We start from the raw sequence: 17,583 nt of genomic DNA on the forward strand, positions 1-17,583 counted from the left end.
CAACCTGAAAGCCTGCAAAGGAAAGTGTGCCCGGCAGAAGATAAGCTGCCTGGCAACTCAGAACCTTCTTCTAAGAGAAGTAAGACATGTCACAATGGAGTCTAAGCCTACCTGTCTTATGCCAGGACCTTAGAGCTGCAGGCAGGAGCACAAAGGTAAAAACATATATTGAGTCCCAACACGCTCACTGCGGTGGTTGGTCTCTGTGGCGCAATCGGTTAGTGCGTTCGGCTGTTAACCGAAAGGTTGGTGGTTCAAGCCCACCCAGGGACGTATGCTTTTGCCTACATCAAGTCCTGAATTAAAACACAGCTGTCTGGCTTTGCTCTTAGAGCTCTCGCTTTGCCTGCGTGACATGCTTTATCTCAACATTTCTATCTTCTCTCATCTCTTCACCTCTAGTCATTTCCACCAATAGGACTGGAAACGGGCCACCAAGCCTTCTACTTTAACCACAGGTGTACTGAGGGCCAATAAAAGGCACAGAAGCATTTCTTGATCCGGGGCTGAGAACTGCATGCACAGGGACCTCGTGGCGCAACGGTAGCGCGTCTGACTCCAGATCAGAAGGTTGCGTGTTCAAATCACGTCGGGGTCACTCTTTGACATTTTTTTCCCCACCAAGTCTATATCTCTGACTTCTAAAGCAAAGCCAAAAGAAGGGCGCTTTGCATTGGCCGGGAATCGAACCCGGGCCTCCCGCGTGGCAGGCGAGAATTTCCCACTGAACCACCAATGCTTCACTTACATAGGCTGAGCAGAGAGCCCTGCCGTAGACAGTAGTGATGAGGCCCATGCATTCGCATGGGACACCTATGAACAAAGTTTGCATGGCAAGCCTTGGACTGCCAAACGTTCACATGCTGATGGCAGGAATCAGATGCAGGAGACTGAAACTATGAATGTTTCTGCTTTTGCTAAGGACAGTGGTTTGGGGCCAGTGTTGTGCTTGACAGAGCACGACATCAGCCTGCTCTCTGGCTGCTCCCGGGAGAAGTGGCTGACAGAAAGCACCCTCCAGACCACCAGCAATCTTGTGTTTCACAACATGCCACTGTCACTGGACTTTCCTTCTGGGACAGCCTAGTCACTGACCTGGCCAGATTCCCTGTCCTCCCCAAAATCCTGGGGAGAAACGGGCAGAGTTCTGCGCCCTGCGCCCTCTTTCGCGTCCCTAACGCGCTCCCAACGCGCCCTACAGCCCTGGTCGGGCACAGCCCTGGTCGGGCTCATACCACTGGGGCCTCTGCCGAGGAAGAGCCCCGGAAGCCTAGGGCCAGGCCTATTGCACAGGCATCTTAGACCAGGCCATTCCGGGATTGCTGTGTTTCACGTCCTGCCCTTCAACACTCCTGGGAGGGCTTTCCCTGAGAACCCTCATGTCTCTGCCCTCCCAGGAGGCTATGGTTCTATGCAAAATAGGGGGTGCACCACGGGCCGTCCCCTTTCCTCTCTCTCGCCAATATCTTTCACCAAAGCTGAGCCCTGCAGGTAAATGTATCTATCTGGCTGAGGGGCCAGGGAGGGCCTTTGCCTGCAGTCTTACAAGCCAGAGTGCAGAGAAGGCAGCAGCTCTGGGACCGGGACTCTGCTCAAAGACATATCTAACATGCCACAGTGGAGCTGAGATGGGCAAGACACGTGTCTCACAGGCTGGCAGCACACCAAGACAGTGGCAGGAAACTATGCTAACAAGGAAAGAGAAAAGTCACGTGTCTCGTGGCCTTCCCACCATTAGACAGTAGTCTGCGCAAGAAAACATCCAACAGTGACAGGACAACCAAGCAAATGACAAACGCCGTGCTGAATAAAGTAATCTTACATGACATTTCGTACAAAGACCCAGATCATGGGGATGATCGCGCAGCAGAAGCAGCAAGTATCAGAGCCACCGAACCTGGGGTGAGTTACACGAGGAGAAAGGGCGACATGGGGACAGGGGCTAGGGGCTCAGGGAACAGCTACCACAATGCAACCTCGGGTGTGGGGATGCCACTCATTGCGGGTACTGCCCTGGGATTTCCTTTTAGAAAGAATCGCTGGTTAAAGTGTAGTGCACAAAAAACCCAACTCCTCGATTACACTATTAGATAACATCCTTTAACTGCCCCACCCACCCTGTGTGAGTCTCACCCACTTCCCGCCTGCTCCCTCTAGTCTGAGAGTTGTATCTCCACAAAAAACACACAGTGGGGCTCAATGAGCTGCTCATGTCTGACATGGACACCTAAGCAGTGCTGGATTCACAACCTGAAAGCCTACAAAGGAAAGTGTGCCCGGCAGAAGATAAGCTGCCTGGCAACTCAGAACCTTCTTCTAAGAGAAGTAAGACATGTCACAATGGAGTCTAAGCCTACCTGTCTTATGCCAGGACCTTAGAGCTGCAGGCAGGAGCACAAAGGTAAAAACATATATTGAGTCCCAACACGCTCACTGTGGTGGTTGGTCTCTGTGGCGCAATCGGTTAGCGCGTTCGGCTGTTAACCGAAAGGTTGGTGGTTCAAGCCCACCCAGGGACGTATGCTTTTGCCTACATCAAGTCCTGAATTAAAACACAGCTGTCTGGCTTTGCTCTTAGAGCTCTCGCTTTGCCTGCGTGACATGCTCTATCTCAACATTTCTATCTTCTCTCATCTCTTCACCTCTAGTCATTTCCACCAATAGGACTGGAAACGGGCCACCAAGCCTTCTACTTTAACCACAGGCGTACTGAGGGCCAATAAAAGGCACAGAAGCATTTCTTGATCCGGGGCTGAGAACTGCATGCACAGGGACCTCGTGGCGCAACGGTAGCGCGTCTGACTCCACATCAGAAGGTTGCGTGTTCAAATCACGTCGGGGTCACTCTTTGACATTTTTTTCCCCACCAAGTCTATATCTCTGACTTCTAAAGCAAAGCCAAAAGAAAGGCGCTTTGCATTGGCCGGGAATCGAACCCGGGCCTCCCGCGTGGCAGGCGAGAATTCTACCACTGAACCACCAATGCTTCACTTACATAGGCTGAGCAGAGAGCCCTGCCGTAGACAGTAGTGATGAGGCCCATGCATTCGCATGGGACACCTATGAACAAAGTTTGCATAGCAAGCCTTGGACTGCCAAACGTTCACATGCTGATGGCAGGAATCAGATGCAGGAGACTGAAACTATGAATGTTTCTGCTTTTGCTAAGGACAGTGGTTTGGGGCCAGTGTTGTGCTTGACAGAGCACGACATCAGCCTGCTCTCTGGCTGCTCCCGGGAGAAGTGGCTGACAGAAAGCACCCTCCAGACCACCAGCAATCTTGTGTTTCACAACATGCCACTGTCACTGGACTTTCCTTCTGGGAAAGCCTAGTCACTGACCTGGCCAGATTCCCTGTCCTCCCCAAAATCCTGTGGAGAAACGGGCAGAGTTCTGCGCCCTGCACCCTCTTTCGCGTCCCTAACGCGCTCCCAACGCGCCCTACAGCCCTGGTCGGGCACAGCCCTGGTCGGGCTCATACCACTGGGGCCTCTGCCGAGGAAGAGCCCGGAAGCCTAGGGCCAGGCCTATTGCACAGGCATCTTAGACCAGGCCATTCCGGGATTGCTGTGTTTCACGTCCTGCCCTTCAACACTCCTGGGAGGGCTTTCCCTGAGAACCCTCATGTCTCTGCCCTCCCAGGAGGCTGTGGTTCTATGCAAAATAGGGGGTGCACCACGGGCCGTCCCCTTTCCTCTCTCTCGCCAATATCTTTCACCAAAGCTGAGCCCTGCAGGTAAATGTATCTATCTGGCTGAGGGGCCAGGGAGGGCCTTTGCCTGCAGTCTTACAAGCCAGAGTGCAGAGAAGGCAGCAGCTCTGGGACCGGGACTCTGCTCAAAGACATATCTAACATGCCACAGTGGAGCTGAGATGGGCAAGACACGTGTCTCACAGGCTGGCAGCACACCAAGACAGTGGCAGGAAACTATGCTAACAAGGAAAGAGAAAAGTCACGTGTCTCGTGGCCTTCCCACCATTAGACAGTAGTCTGCGCAAGAAAACATCCAACAGTGACAGGACAACCAAGCAAATGACAAACGCCGTGCTGAATAAAGTCATCTTACATGACATTTCGTACAAAGACCCAGATCATGGGGATGATCGCGCAGCAGAAGCAGCAAGTATCAGAGCCACCGAACCTGGGGTGAGTTACACGAGGAGAAAGGGCGACATGGGGACAGGGGCTAGGGGCTCAGGGAACAGCTACCACAATGCAACCTCGGGTGTGGGGATGCCACTCATTGCGGGTACTGCCCTGGGATTTCCTTTTAGAAAGAATCTCTGGTTAAAGTGTAGTGCACAAAAAACCCAACTCCTCGATTACACTATTAGATAACATCCTTTAACTGCCCCACCCACCCTGTGTGAGTCTCACCCACTTCCCGCCTGCTCCCTCTAGTCTGAGAGTTGTATCTCCACAAAAAACACACAGTGGGGCTCAATGAGCTGCTCATGTCTGACATGGACACCTAAGCAGTGCTGGATTCACAACCTGAAAGCCTACAAAGGAAAGTGTGCCCGGCAGAAGATAAGCTGCCTGGCAACTCAGAACCTCCTTCTAAGAGAAGTAAGACATGTCACAATGGAGTCTAAGCCTACCTGTCTTATGCCAGGACCTTAGAGCTGCAGGCAGGAGCACAAAGGTAAAAACATATATTGAGTCCCAACACGCTCACTGTGGTGGTTGGTCTCTGTGGCGCAATTGGTTAGCGCGTTCGGCTGTTAACCGAAAGGTTGGTGGTTCAAGCCCACCCAGGGACGTATGCTTTTGCCTACATCAAGTCCTGAATTAAAACACAGCTGTCTGGCTTTGCTCTTAGAGCTCTCGCTTTGCCTGCGTGACATGCTCTATCTCAACATTTCTATCTTCTCTCATCTCTTCACCTCTAGTCATTTCCACCAATAGGACTGGAAACGGGCCACCAAGCCTTCTACTTTAACCACAGGCGTACTGAGGGCCAATAAAAGGCACAGAAGCATTTCTTGATCCGGGGCTGAGAACTGCATGCACAGGGACCTCGTGGCGCAACGGTAGCGCGTCTGACTCCACATCAGAAGGTTGCGTGTTCAAATCACGTCGGGGTCACTCTTTGACATTTTTTTCCCCACCAAGTCTATATCTCTGACTTCTAAAGCAAAGCCAAAAGAAGGGCGCTTTGCATTGGCCGGGAATCGAACCCGGGCCTCCCGCGTGGCAGGCGAGAATTCTACCACTGAACCACCAATGCTTCACTTACATAGGCTGAGCAGAGAGCCCTGCCGTAGACAGTAGTGATGAGGCCCATGCATTCGCATGGGACACCTATGAACAAAGTTTGCATGGCAAGCCTTGGACTGCCAAACGTTCACATGCTGATGGCAGGAATCAGATGCAGGAGACTGAAACTATGAATGTTTCTGCTTTTGCTAAGGACAGTGGTTTGGGGCCAGTGTTGTGCTTGACAGAGCACGACATCAGCCTGCTCTCTGGCTGCTCCCGGGAGAAGTGGCTGACAGAAAGCACCCTCCAGACCACCAGCAATCTTGTGTTTCACAACATGCCACTGTCACTGGACTTTCCTTCTGGGAAAGCCTAGTCACTGACCTGGCCAGATTCCCTGTCCTCCCCAAAATCCTGTGGAGAAACGGGCAGAGTTCTGCGCCCTGCGCCCTCTTTCGCGTCCCTAACGCGCTCCCAACGCGCCCTACAGCCCTGGTCGGGCACAGCCCTGGTCGGGCTCATACCACTGGGGCCTCTGCCGAGGAAGAGCCCCGGAAGCCTAGGGCCAGGCCTATTGCACAGGCATCTTAGACCAGGCCATTCCGGGATTGCTGTGTTTCACGTCCTGCCCTTCAACACTCCTGGGAGGGCTTTCCCTGAGAACCCTCATGTCTCTGCCCTCCCAGGAGGCTGTGGTTCTATGCAAAATAGGGGGTGCACCACGGGCCGTCCCCTTTCCTCTCTCTCGCCAATATCTTTCACCAAAGCTGAGCCCTGCAGGTAAATGTATCTATCTGGCTGAGGGGCCAGGGAGGGCCTTTGCCTGCAGTCTTACAAGCCAGAGTGCAGAGAAGGCAGCAGCTCTGGGACCGGGACTCTGCTCAAAGACATATCTAACATGCCACAGTGGAGCTGAGATGGGCAAGACACGTGTCTCACAGGCAGGCAGCACAACAAGACAGTGGCAGGAAACTATGCTAACAAGGAAAGAGAAAAGTCACGTGTCTCGTGGCCTTCCCACCATTAGACAGTAGTCTGCGCAAGAAAACATCCAACAGTGACAGGACAACCAAGCAAATGACAAACGCTGTGCTGAATAAAGTCATCTTACATGACATTTCGTACAAAGGCCCAGATCATGGGGATGATCGCGCAGAAGCAGCAAGTATCAGAGCCACCGAACCTGAGGTGAGTTACACGAGGAGAAAGGGCGACATGGGGACAGGGGCTAGGGGCTCAGGGAACAGCTACCACAATGCAACCTCGGGTGTGGGGATGCCACTCATTGCGGGTACTGCCCTGGGATTTCCTTTTAGAAAGAATCGCTGGTTAAAGTGTAGTGCACAAAAAACCCAACTCCTCGATTACACTATTAGATAACATCCTTTAACTGCCCCACCCACCCTGTGTGAGTCTCACCCACTTCCCGCCTGCTCCCTCTAGTCTGAGAGTTGTATCTCCACAAAAAACACACAGTGGGGCTCAATGAGCTGCTCATGTCTGACATGGACACCTAAGCAGTGCTGGATTCACAACCTGAAAGCCTGCAAAGGAAAGTGTGCCCGGCAGAAGATAAGCTGCCTGGCAACTCAGAACCTTCTTCTAAGAGAAGTAAGACATGTCACAATGGAGTCTAAGCCTACCTGTCTTATGCCAGGACCTTAGAGCTGCAGGCAGGAGCACAAAGGTAAAAACATATATTGAGTCCCAACACGTTCACTGCGGTGGTTGGTCTCTGTGGCGCAATCGGTTAGCGCGTTAGGCTGTTAACCGAAAAGTTGGTGGTTCAAGCCTTCCCAGGGACGTATGCTTTTGCCTACATCAAGTCCTGAATTAAAACACAGCTGTCTGGCTTTGCTCTTAGAGCTCTCGCTTTGCCTGCGTGACATGCTCTATCTCAACATTTCTATCTTCTCTCATCTCTTCACCTCTAGTCATTTCCACCAATAGGACTGGAAACGGGCCACCAAGCCTTCTACTTTAACCACAGGCGTACTGAGGGCCAATAAAAGGCACAGAAGCATTTCTTGATCCGGGGCTGAGAACTGCATGCACAGGGACCTCGTGGCGCAACGGTAGCGCGTCTGACTCCAGATCTGAAGGTTGCGTGTTCAAATCACGTCGGGGTCACTCTTTGACATTTTTTTCCCCACCAAGTCTATATCTCTGACTTCTAAAGCAAAGCCAAAAGAAGGGCGCTTTGCATTGGCCGGGAATCGAACCCGGGCCTCCCGCGTGGCAGGCGAGAATTCTACCACTGAACCACCAATGCTTCACTTACATAGGCTGAGCAGAGAGCCCTGCCGTAGACAGTAGTGATGAGGCCCATGCATTCGCATGGGACACCTATGAACAAAGTTTGCATGGCAAGCCTTGGACTGCCAAACGTTCACATGCTGATGGCAGGAATCAGATGCAGGAGACTGAAACTATGAATGTTTCTGCTTTTGCTAAGGACAGTGGTTTGGGGCCAGTGTTGTGCTTGACAGAGCACGACATCAGCCGGCTCTCTGGCTGCTCCCGGGAGAAGTGGCTGACAGAAAGCACCCTCCAGACCACCAGCAATCTTGTGTTTCACAACATGCCACTGTCACTGGACTTTCCTTCTGGGAAAGCCTAGTCACTGACCTGGCCAGATTCCCTGTCCTCCCCAAAATCCTGGGGAGAAACGGGCAGAGTTCTGCGCCCTGCGCCCTCTTTCGCGTCCCTAACGCGCTCCCAACGTGCCCTACAGCCCTGGTCGGGCACAGCCCTGGTCGGGCTCATACCACTGGGGCCTCTGCCGAGGAAGAGCCCCGGAAGCCTAGGGCCAGGCCTATTGCACAGGCATCTTAGACCAGGCCATTCCGGGATTGCTGTGTTTCACGTCCTGCCCTTCAACACTCCTGGGAGGGCTTTCCCTGAGAACCCTCATGTCTCTGCCCTCCCAGGAGGCTGTGGTTCTATGCAAAATAGGGGGTGCACCACGGGCCGTCCCCTTTCCTCTCTCTCGCCAATATCTTTCACCAAAGCTGAGCCCTGCAGGTAAATGTATCTATCTGGCTGAGGGGCCAGGGAGGGCCTTTGCCTGCAGTCTTACAAGCCAGAGTGCAGAGAAGGCAGCAGCTCTGGGACCGGGACTCTGCTCAAAGACATATCTAACATGCCACAGTGGAGCTGAGATTGGCAAGACACGTGTCTCACAGGCAGGCAGCACAACAAGACAGTGGCAGGAAACTATGCTAACAAGGAAAGAGAAAAGTCACGTGTCTCGTGGCCTTCCCACCATTAGACAGTAGTCTGCGCAAGAAAACATCCAACAGTGACAGGACAACCAAGCAAATGACAAACGCCGTGCTGAATAATGTCATCTTACATTACATTTCGTACAAAGGCCCAGATCATGGGGATGATCGCGCAGAAGCAGCAAGTATCAGAGCCACCGAACCTGAGGTGAGTTACACGAGGAGAAAGGGCGACATGGGGACAGGGGCTAGGGGCTCAGGGAACAGCTACCACAATGCAACCTCGGGTGTGGGGATGCCACTCATTGCGGGTACTGCCCTGGGATTTCCTTTTAGAAAGAATCGCTGGTTAAAGTGTAGTGCACAAAAAACCCAACTCCTCGATTACACTATTAGATAACATCCTTTAACTGCCCCACCCACCCTGTGTGAGTCTCACCCACTTCCCGCCTGCTCCCTCTAGTCTGAGAGTTGTATCTCCACAAAAAACACACAGTGGGGCTCAATGAGCTGCTCATGTCTGACATGGACACCTAAGCAGTGCTGGATTCACAACCTGAAAGCCTACAAAGGAAAGTGTGCCCGGCAGAAGATAAGCTGCCTGGCAACTCAGAACCTTCTTCTAAGAGAAGTAAGACATGTCACAATGGAGTCTAAGCCTACCTGTCTTATGCCAGGACCTTAGAGCTGCAGGCAGGAGCACAAAGGTAAAAACATATATTGAGTCCCAACACACTCACTGCGGTGGTTGGTCTCTGTGGCGCAATCGGTTAGCGCGTTCGGCTGTTAACAGAAAGGTTGGTGGTTCAAGCCCACCCAGGGACGTATGCTTTTGCCTACATCAAGTCCTGAATTAAAACACAGCTGTCTGGCTTTGCTCTTAGAGCTCTCGCTTTGCCTGCGTGACATGCTCTATCTCAACATTTCTATCTTCTCTCATCTCTTCACCTCTAGTCATTTCCACCAATAGGACTGGAAACGGGACACCAAGCCTTCTACTTTAACCACAGGCGTACTGAGGGCCAATAAAAGGCACAGAAGCATTTCTTGATCCGGGGCTGAGAACTGCATGCACAGGGACCTCGTGGTGCAACGGTAGCGCGTCTGACTCCAGATCAGAAGGTTGCGTGTTCAAATCACGTCGGGGTCACTCTTTGACATTTTTTTCCCCACCAAGTCTATATCTCTGACTTCTAAAGCAAAGCCAAAAGAAGGGCGCTTTGCATTGGCCGGGAATCGAACCCGGGCCTCCCGCGTGGCAGGCGAGAATTCTACCACTGAACCACCAATGCTTCACTTACATAGGCTGAGCAGAGAGCCCTGCCGTAGACAGTAGTGATGAGGCCCATGCATTCGCATGGGACACCTATGAACAAAGTTTGCATGGCAAGCCTTGGACTGCCAAACGTTCACATGCTGATGGCAGGAATCAGATGCAGGAGACTGAAACTATGAATGTTTCTGCTTTTGCTAAGGACAGTGGTTTGGGGCCAGTGTTGTGCTTGACAGAGCACGACATCAGCCTGCTCTCTGGCTGCTCCCGGGAGAAGTGGCTGACAGAAAGCACCCTCCAGACCACTAGCAATCTTGTGTTTCACAACATGCCACTGTCACTGGACTTTCCTTCGGAGAAAGCCTAGTCACTGACCTGGCCAGATTCCCTGTCCTCCCCAAAATCCTGGGGAGAAACGGGCAGAGTTCTGCGCCCTGCGCCCTCTTTCGCGTCCCTAACGCGCTCCCAACGCGCCCTACAGCCCTGGTCGGGCACAGCCCTGGTCGGGCTCATACCACTGGGGCCTCTGCTGAGGAAGAGCCCCGGAAGCCTAGGGCCAGGCCTATTGCACAGGCATCTTAGACCAGGCCATTCCGGGATTGCTGTGTTTCACGTCCTGCCCTTCAACACTCCTGGGAGGGCTTTCCCTGAGAACCTTCATGTCTCTGCCCTCCCAGGAGGCTGTGGTTCTATGCAAAATAGGGGGTGCACCATGGGTCGTCCCCTTTCCTCTCTCTCGCCAATATCTTTCACCAAAGCTGAGCCCTGCAGGTAAATGTATCTATCTGGCTGAGGGGCCAGGGAGGGCCTTTGCCTGCAGTCTTACAAGCCAGAGTGCAGAGAAGGCAGCAGCTCTGGGACCGGGACTCTGCTCAAAGACATATCTAACATGCCACAGTGGAGCTGAGATGGGCAAGACACGTGTCTCACAGGCAGGCAGCACAACAAGACAGTGGCAGGAAACTATGCTAACAAGGAAAGAGAAAAGTCACGTGTCTCGTGGCCTTCCCACCATTAGACAGTAGTCTGCGCAAGAAAACATCCAACAGTGACAGGACAACCAAGCAAATGACAAACGCTGTGCTGAATAAAGTCATCTTACATGACATTTCGTACAAAGGCCCAGATTATGGGGATGATCGCGCAGAAGCAGCAAGTATCAGAGCCACCGAACCTGAGGTGAGTTACACGAGGAGAAAGGGCGACATGGGGACAGGGGCTAGGGGCTCAGGGAACAGCTACCACAATGCAACCTCGGGTGTGGGGATGCCACTCATTGCGGGTACTGCCCTGGGATTTCCTTTTAGAAAGAATCGCTGGTTAAAGTGTAGTGCACAAAAAACCCAACTCCTCGATTACACTATTAGATAACATCCTTTAACTGCCCCACCCACCCTGTGTGAGTCTCACCCACTTCCCGCCTGCTCCCTCTAGTCTGAGAGTTGTATCTCCACAAAAAACACACAGTGGGGCTCAATGAGCTGCTCATGTCTGACATGGACACCTAAGCAGTGCTGGATTCACAACCTGAAAGCCTGCAAAGGAAAGTGTGCCCGGCAGAAGATAAGCTGCCTGGCAACTCAGAACCTTCTTCTAAGAGAAGTAAGACATGTCACAATGGAGTCTAAGCCTACCTGTCTTATGCCAGGACCTTAGAGCTGCAGGCAGGGGCACAAAGGTAAAAACATATATTGAGTCCCAACACGCTCACTGTGGTGGTTGGTCTCTGTGGCGCAATTGGTTAGCGCGTTCGGCTGTTAACCGAAAGGTTGGTGGTTCAAGCCCACCCAGGGACGTATGCTTTTGCCTACATCAAGTCCTGAATTAAAACACAGCTGTCTGGCTTTGCTCTTAGAGCTCTCGCTTTGCCTGCGTGACATGCTCTATCTCAACATTTCTATCTTCTCTCATCTCTTCACCTCTAGTCATTTCCACCAATAGGACTGGAAACGGGCCACCAAGCCTTCAACTTTAACCAAAGGCGTACTGAGGGCCAATAAAAGGCACAGAAGCATTTCTTGATCCGGGGCTGAGAACTGCATGCACATGGACCTCGTGGCGCAATGGTAGCGCGTCTGACTCCAGATCAGAAGGTTGCGTGTTCAAATCACGTCGGGGTCACTCTTTGACATTTTTTTCCCCACCAAGCCTATATCTCTGACTTCTAAAGCAAAGCCAAAAGAAGGGCGCTTTGCATTGGCCGGGAATCGAACCCGGGCCTCCCGCGTGGCAGGCGAGAATTCTACCACTGAACCACCAATGCTTCACTTACATAGGCTGAGCAGAGAGCCCTGCCGTAGACAGTAGTGATGAGGCCCATGCATTCGCATGGGACACCTATGAACAAAGTTTGCATGGCAAGCCTTGGACTTCCAAACGTTCACATGCTGATGGCAGGAATCAGATGCAGGAGACTGAAACTATGAATGTTTCTGCTTTTGCTAAGGACAGTGGTTTGGGGCCAGTGTTGTGCTTGACAGAGCACGACATCAGCCTGCTCTCTGGCTGCTCCCGGGAGAAGTGGCTGACAGAAAGCACCCTCCAGACCACCAGCAATCTTGTGTTTCACAACATGCCACTGTCACTGGACTTTCCTTCTGGGAAAGCCTAGTCACTGACCTGGCCAGATTCCCTGTCCTCCCCAAAATCCTGGGGAGAAACGGGCAGAGTTCTGCGCCCTGCGCCCTCTTTCGCGTCCCTAACGCGCTCCCAACGCGCCCTACAGCCCTGGTCGGGCACAGCCCTGGTCGGGCTCATACCACTGGGGCCTCTGCCGAGGAAGAGCCCCGGAAGCCTAGGGCCAGGCCTATTGCACAGGCATCTTAGACCAGGCCATTCCGGGATTGCTGTGTTTCACGTCCTGCCCTTCAACACTCCTGGGAGGGCTTTCCCTGAGAACCCTCATGTCTCTGCCCACCCAGGAGGCTGTGGTTCTATGCAAAATAGGGGGTGCACCACGGGCCGTCCCCTTTCCTCTCTCTCGCCAATATCTTTCACCAAAGCTGAGCCCTGCAGGTAAATGTATCTATCTGGCTGAGGGGCCAGGGAGGGCCTTTGCCTGCAGTCTTACAAGCCAGAGTGCAGAGAAGGCAGCAGCTCTGGGACCGGGACTCTGCTCAAAGACATATCTAACATGCCACAGTGGAGCTGAGATGGGCAAGACACGTGTCTCACAGGCAGGCAGCACAACAAGACAGTGGCAGGAAAGTATGCTAACAAGGAAAGAGAAAAGTCACGTGTCTCGTGGCCTTCCCACCATTAGACAGTAGTCTGCGCAAGAAAACATCCAACAGTGACAGGACAACCAAGCAAATGACAAACGCCGTGCTGAATAAAGTAATCTTACATGACATTTCGTACAAAGACCCAGATCATGGGGATGATCGCGCAGCAGAAGCAGCAAGTATCAGAGCCACCGAACCTGGGGTGAGTTACACGAGGAGAAAGGGCGACATGGGGACAGGGGCTAGGGGCTCAGGGAACAGCTACCACAATGCAACCTCGGGTGTGGGGATGCCACTCATTGCGGGTACTGCCCTGGGATTTCCTTTTAGAAAGAATCGCTGGTTAAAGTGTAGTGCACAAAAAACCCAACTCCTCGATTACACTATTAGATAACATCCTTTAACTGCCCCACCCACCCTGTGTGAGTCTCACCCACTTCCCGCCTGCTCCCTCTAGTCTGAGAGTTGTATCTCCACAAAAAACACACAGTGGGGCTCAATGAGCTGCTCATGTCTGACATGGACACCTAAGCAGTGCTGGATTCACAACCTGAAAGCCTACAAAGGAAAGTGTGCCCGGCAGAAGATAAGCTGCCTGGCAACTCAGAACCTTCTTCTAAGAGAAGTAAGACATGTCACAATGGAGTCTAAGCCTACCTGTCTTATGCCAGGACCTTAGAGCTGCAGGCAGGAGCACAAAGGTAAAAACATATATTGAGTCCCAACACGCTCACTGTGGTGGTTGGTCTCTGTGGCGCAATCGGTTAGCGCGTTCGGCTGTTAACCAAAAGGTTGGTGGTTCAAGCCCACCCAGGGACGTATGCTTTTGCCTACTTCAAGTCCTGAATTAAAACACAGCTGTCTGGCTTTGCTCTTAGAGCTCTCGCTTTGCCTGCGTGACATGCTCTATCTCAACATTTCTATCTTCTCTCATCTCTTCACCTCTAGTCATTTCCACCAATAGGACTGGAAACGGGCCACCAAGCCTTCTACTTTAACCACAGGCGTACTGAGGGCCAATAAAAGGCACAGAAGCATTTCTTGATCCGGGGCTGAGAACTGCATGCACAGGGACCTCGTGGCACAACGGTAGCGCGTCTGACTCCACATCAGAAGGTTGCGTGTTCAAATCACGTCGGGGTCACTCTTTGACATTTTTTTCCCCACCAAGTCTATATCTCTGACTTCTAAAGCAAAGCCAAAAGAAAGGCGCTTTGCATTGGCCAGGAATCGAACCCGGGCCTCCCGCGTGGCAGGCGAGAATTCTACCACTGAACCACCAATGCTTCACTTACATAGGCTGAGCAGAGAGCCCTGCCGTAGACAGTAGTGATGAGGCCCATGCATTCGCATGGGACACCTATGAACAAAGTTTGCATAGCAAGCCTTGGACTGCCAAACGTTCACATGCTGATGGCAGGAATCAGATGCAGGAGACTGAAACTATGAATGTTTCTGCTTTTGCTAAGGACAGTGGTTTGGGGCCAGTGTTGTGCTTGACAGAGCACGACATCAGCCTGCTCTCTGGCTGCTCCCGGGAGAAGTGGCTGACAGAAAGCACCCTCCAGACCACCATCAATCTTGTGTTTCACAACATGCCACTGTCACTGGACTTTCCTTCTGGGAAAGCCTAGTCACTGACCTGGCCAGATTCCCTGTCCTCCCCAAAATCCTGTGGAGAAACGGGCAGAGTTCTGCGCCCTGCACCCTCTTTCGCGTCCCTAACGCGCTCCCAACGCGCCCTACAGCCCTGGTCGGGCACAGCCCTGGTCGGGCTCATACCACTGGGGCCTCTGCCGAGGAAGAGCCCGGAAGCCTAGGGCCAGGCCTATTGCACAGGCATCTTAGACCAGGCCATTCCGGGATTGCTGTGTTTCACGTCCTGCCCTTCAACACTCCTGGGAGGGCTTTCCCTGAGAACCCTCATGTCTCTGCCCTCCCAGGAGGCTGTGGTTCTATGCAAAATAGGGGGTGCACCACGGGCCGTCCCCTTTCCTCTCTCTCGCCAATATCTTTCACCAAAGCTGAGCCCTGCAGGTAAATGTATCTATCTGGCTGAGGGGCCAGGGAGGGCCTTTGCCTGCAGTCTTACAAGCCAGAGTGCAGAGAAGGCAGCAGCTCTGGGACCGGGACTCTGCTCAAAGACATATCTAACATGCCACAGTGGAGCTGAGATGGGCAAGACACGTGTCTCACAGGCTGGCAGCACACCAAGACAGTGGCAGGAAACTATGCTAACAAGGAAAGAGAAAAGTCACGTGTCTCGTGGCCTTCCCACCATTAGACAGTAGTCTGCGCAAGAAAACATCCAACAGTGACAGGACAACCAAGCAAATGACAAACGCCGTGCTGAATAAAGTCATCTTACATGACATTTCGTACAAAGACCCAGATCATGGGGATGATCGCGCAGCAGAAGCAGCAAGTATCAGAGCCACCGAACCTGGGGTGAGTTACACGAGGAGAAAGGGCGACATGGGGACAGGGGCTAGGGGCTCAGGGAACAGCTACCACAATGCAACCTCGGGTGTGGGGATGCCACTCATTGCGGGTACTGCCCTGGGATTTCCTTTTAGAAAGAATCGCTGGTTAAAGTGTAGTGCACAAAAAACCCAACTCCTCGATTACACTATTAGATAACATCCTTTAACTGCCCCACCCACCCTGTGTGAGTCTCACCCACTTCCCGCCTGCTCCCTCTAGTCTGAGAGTTGTATCTCCACAAAAAACACACAGTGGGGCTCAATGAGCTGCTCATGTCTGACATGGACACCTAAGCAGTGCTGGATTCACAACCTGAAAGCCTACAAAGGAAAGTGTGCCCGGCAGAAGATAAGCTGCCTGGCAACTCAGAACCTCCTTCTAAGAGAAGTAAGACATGTCACAATGGAGTCTAAGCCTACCTGTCTTATGCCAGGACCTTAGAGCTGCAGGCAGGAGCACAAAGGTAAAAACATATATTGAGTCCCAACACGCTCACTGTGGTGGTTGGTCTCTGTGGCGCAATCGGTTAGCGCGTTCGGCTGTTAACCGAAAGGTTGGTGGTTCAAGCCCACCCAGGGACGTATGCTTTTGCCTACATCAAGTCCTGAATTAAAACACAGCTGTCTGGCTTTGCTCTTAGAGCTCTCGCTTTGCCTGCGTGACATGCTCTATCTCAACATTTCTATCTTCTCTCATCTCTTCACCTCTAGTCATTTCCACCAATAGGACTGGAAACGGGCCACCAAGCCTTCTACTTTAACCACAGGCGTACTGAGGGCCAATAAAAGGCACAGAAGCATTTCTTGATCCGGGGCTGAGAACTGCATGCACAGGGACCTCGTGGCGCAACGGTAGCGCGTCTGACTCCACATCAGAAGGTTGCGTGTTCAAATCACGTCGGGGTCACTCTTTGACATTTTTTTCCCCACCAAGTGTATATCTCTGACTTCTAAAGCAAAGCCAAAAGAAGGGCGCTTGGCATTGGCCGGGAATCGAACCCGGGCCTCCCGCGTGGCAGGCGAGAATTCTACCACTGAACCACCAATGCTTCACTTACATAGGCTGAGCAGAGAGCCCTGCCGTAGACAGTAGTGATGAGGCCCATGCATTCGCATGGGACACCTATGAACAAAGTTTGCATGGCAAGCCTTGGACTGCCAAACGTTCACATGCTGATGGCAGGAATCAGATGCAGGAGACTGAAACTATGAATGTTTCTGCTTTTGCTAAGGACAGTGGTTTGGGGCCAGTGTTGTGCTTGACAGAGCACGACATCAGCCTGCTCTCTGGCTGCTCCCGGGAGAAGTGGCTGACAGAAAGCACCCTCCAGACCACCAGCAATCTTGTGTTTCACAACATGCCACTGTCACTGGACTTTCCTTCTGGGAAAGCCTAGTCACTGACCTGGCCAGATTCCCTGTCCTCCCCAAAATCCTGGGGAGAAACGGGCAGAGTTCTGCGCCCTGCGCCCTCTTTCGCGTCCCTAACGCGCTCCCAACGCGCCCTACAGCCCTGGTCGGGCACAGCCCTGGTCGGGCTCATACCACTGGGGCCTCTGCCGAGGAAGAGCCCCGGAAGCCTAGGGCCAGGCCTATTGCACAGGCATCTTAGACCAGGCCATTCCGGGATTGCTGTGTTTCACGTCCTGCCCTTCAACACTCCTGGGAGGGCTTTCCCTGAGAACCCTCATGTCTCTGCCCTCCCAGGAGGCTGTGGTTCTATGCAAAATAGGGGGTGCACCACGGGCCGTCCCCTTTCCTCTCTCTCGCCAATATCTTTCACCAAAGCTGAGCCCTGCAGGTAAATGTATCTATCTGGCTGAGGGGCCAGGGAGGGCCTTTGCCTGCAGTCTTACAAGCCAGAGTGCAGAGAAGGCAGCAGCTCTGGGACCGGGACTCTGCTCAAAGACATATCTAACATGCCACAGTGGAGCTGAGATGGGCAAGACACGTGTCTCACAGGCAGGCAGCACAACAAGACAGTGGCAGGAAACTATGCTAACAAGGAAAGAGAAAAGTCACGTGTCTCGTGGCCTTCCCACCATTAGACAGTAGTCTGCGCAAGAAAACATCCAACAGTGACAGGACAACCAAGCAAATGACAAACGCTGTGCTGAATAAAGTCATCTTACATGACATTTCGTACAAAGGCCCAGATCATGGGGATGATCGCGC

General features: G+C 52.7%; 11 non-coding genes across 11 annotated transcripts; 6 read left to right on the forward strand and 5 right to left on the reverse strand.

Moving 5' to 3' along the window:
* Positions 1 to 526: 526 nt before the first annotated feature.
* On the forward strand, positions 527 to 598 carry TRNAW-CCA (transfer RNA tryptophan (anticodon CCA)). Its single transcript has one exon. It is a non-coding gene; the product is annotated as a tRNA-Trp (tRNA).
* A 1,847-nt stretch (positions 599 to 2,445) lies between these two features.
* TRNAN-GUU (transfer RNA asparagine (anticodon GUU)) lies at positions 2,446 to 2,519 on the forward strand. The gene has a single exon. It is a non-coding gene; the product is annotated as a tRNA-Asn (tRNA).
* A 396-nt stretch (positions 2,520 to 2,915) lies between these two features.
* Positions 2,916 to 2,986, reverse strand: TRNAG-GCC (transfer RNA glycine (anticodon GCC)). Its single transcript has one exon. It is a non-coding gene; the product is annotated as a tRNA-Gly (tRNA).
* Positions 2,987 to 4,691: 1,705 nt separating this feature from the next.
* On the forward strand, positions 4,692 to 4,765 carry TRNAN-GUU (transfer RNA asparagine (anticodon GUU)). Its single transcript has one exon. It is a non-coding gene; the product is annotated as a tRNA-Asn (tRNA).
* A 396-nt stretch (positions 4,766 to 5,161) lies between these two features.
* TRNAG-GCC (transfer RNA glycine (anticodon GCC)) lies at positions 5,162 to 5,232 on the reverse strand. Its single transcript has one exon. It is a non-coding gene; the product is annotated as a tRNA-Gly (tRNA).
* Positions 5,233 to 7,405: 2,173 nt separating this feature from the next.
* TRNAG-GCC (transfer RNA glycine (anticodon GCC)) lies at positions 7,406 to 7,476 on the reverse strand. Its single transcript has one exon. It is a non-coding gene; the product is annotated as a tRNA-Gly (tRNA).
* A 2,173-nt stretch (positions 7,477 to 9,649) lies between these two features.
* Positions 9,650 to 9,720, reverse strand: TRNAG-GCC (transfer RNA glycine (anticodon GCC)). The gene has a single exon. It is a non-coding gene; the product is annotated as a tRNA-Gly (tRNA).
* A 1,703-nt stretch (positions 9,721 to 11,423) lies between these two features.
* On the forward strand, positions 11,424 to 11,497 carry TRNAN-GUU (transfer RNA asparagine (anticodon GUU)). The gene has a single exon. It is a non-coding gene; the product is annotated as a tRNA-Asn (tRNA).
* Positions 11,498 to 11,750: 253 nt separating this feature from the next.
* TRNAW-CCA (transfer RNA tryptophan (anticodon CCA)) lies at positions 11,751 to 11,822 on the forward strand. Its single transcript has one exon. It is a non-coding gene; the product is annotated as a tRNA-Trp (tRNA).
* A 71-nt stretch (positions 11,823 to 11,893) lies between these two features.
* TRNAG-GCC (transfer RNA glycine (anticodon GCC)) lies at positions 11,894 to 11,964 on the reverse strand. Its single transcript has one exon. It is a non-coding gene; the product is annotated as a tRNA-Gly (tRNA).
* Positions 11,965 to 15,916: 3,952 nt separating this feature from the next.
* On the forward strand, positions 15,917 to 15,990 carry TRNAN-GUU (transfer RNA asparagine (anticodon GUU)). The gene has a single exon. It is a non-coding gene; the product is annotated as a tRNA-Asn (tRNA).
* The last annotated feature ends 1,593 nt before the right edge of the window (positions 15,991 to 17,583 follow it).

The sequence above is a fragment of the Pleurodeles waltl genome, chromosome 4_1 (assembly GCF_031143425.1).
Source record: "Pleurodeles waltl isolate 20211129_DDA chromosome 4_1, aPleWal1.hap1.20221129, whole genome shotgun sequence".
Taxonomy (NCBI): domain Eukaryota; kingdom Metazoa; phylum Chordata; class Amphibia; order Caudata; family Salamandridae; genus Pleurodeles; species Pleurodeles waltl.